Here is a 1,684-nt window from a genome sequence, read left to right on the forward strand (position 1 = left end):
CTAAGGTGCTTCTTAGGTGGCAACCCAAATTTTTATTGTTTTATTTTTGTTTTTAGAATAACGTGTGTTGATTGTGTAGGTTAAATTGTAAAATGTGTTTGAAAATTGCAGGTGGCGAGCAAAATGTCTAGTCAGCGACTCACCTAAGAAGTCGGTGACTCACCGAAGAGGTCAGCGAGCCTGACTTGGATCGTCGTTGGACTCAAGAAATTATGAAAATGGAGTCTATAAACTCGGTGGGCCCATGGAAAATATGGCGAATCACCGAACAGGTCGGCAATCCCAACTTTATCCGCCGTTTGGACACCTACGTTAACTGGAGGTCTTGTAAAACTCAATGAGTTCAGTAACCAATCGGCGTGTTGCCGAGTGGTTCGGTGAGGTTGACTAATATCACCGAAAGGGGGCGAATTGGACGGTTTCTAAAAGCCAAAGGTTTAAATTTTCAAACTTTTTCACATTCCCTCACTGTTTAACATCATAGAATCACACCCGCACTCTTTACTTCCCATATTTTTGCATTTTACCGCTCTTTAGTCATTGATCACGTGTTCGGAGTTGGATACTTTGCCGCCTAGCTTTACAAATTCATATATTCGGCATTAAAGGTTGGTTTTCCGAACCCCAAACTCGTAATTAGCGGTTAAACTCATTTGCAATTATATTGGTCTTAGTGATATGTGTTGGGCCTCTTTGAAATTATAAATGTGTGATTGTATGCCTATTTTAATTTTGATAGTGCCTAAATTGTTAATTTCCTAAATTTCATGCTCTAAAATTGTTCATAAATTGTTGGGTTGTGCTTATTTGTTGTTGAGTCTAGTTGGGTGAAGTATGAGTAACCCATATTATGCTAAATGTCGTGTTTTTCCCAATGATGGAGCCATTGACATCATTCTTAATGGCAAAAGTCGTCAAATGGCCAATTTTGGCCAAATCGGGCGAAGTCTGAGTACCCCGATGGCATGGGTTTAATTGGTCTGGGCTTAATTGAGAATGTGTATAGTTTGATTTTATTTTCAGGGGCTGCAGGGCTGATTTTGGAAGTTGGGGTTGAGAATAGGCACGTTGGGCAGTTTGGCGAGCTGGGTCGAGCTAGCCAATCCACCCGGCGGTTCGCCGAATCCCCCTTGATCGCCTTTATTTTCATGGAATTGTTAATTTTGGTTCTATAAGTTTCAAAGAGAACCTTGAGTTTGCCGAGTGCACTCAGTGACTCGCTGAATGTCTTCTTTCATCGCCCTGTCTGCGCCCCTAACCCCTAAAATGCACTGTAATTTTCGGCGAGCTAATCTGTGATCACTGAATGATGTTGACGATACACCGAATGGGCCTTCTCATCACCGACAGGCCATTTTTTTGAGTTAATCCTATTGGCGAGCCTAATCTGGCTCGCCAAAGTGATTCGGTGAGTCTTTCTGCACATTTTTTTCTACAACTTTTCCTGAACCATTTCTAACATTCTATGATGTTTTTGCAGATATGGCTAGACCAAAAGTAGCAGCTAGAGACATTCCGCCCTGCAAGAGGGCAAAGGGAATTATCATAAATGAGGATGCAGTTGAATCAAAATCAAAGGCCACAAAGTTGCCTACCACCGGTGGGAAAGGCAAAGGGAAAGGCAAGACACCTACTCCTGCATCACTGGAGGTCTGCTCCGATAGTGAGGGAATATATGTCACTC

This window comes from Solanum stenotomum, chromosome 4, assembly GCF_019186545.1.
Source record: "Solanum stenotomum isolate F172 chromosome 4, ASM1918654v1, whole genome shotgun sequence".
NCBI lineage: Eukaryota > Viridiplantae > Streptophyta > Magnoliopsida > Solanales > Solanaceae > Solanum > Solanum stenotomum.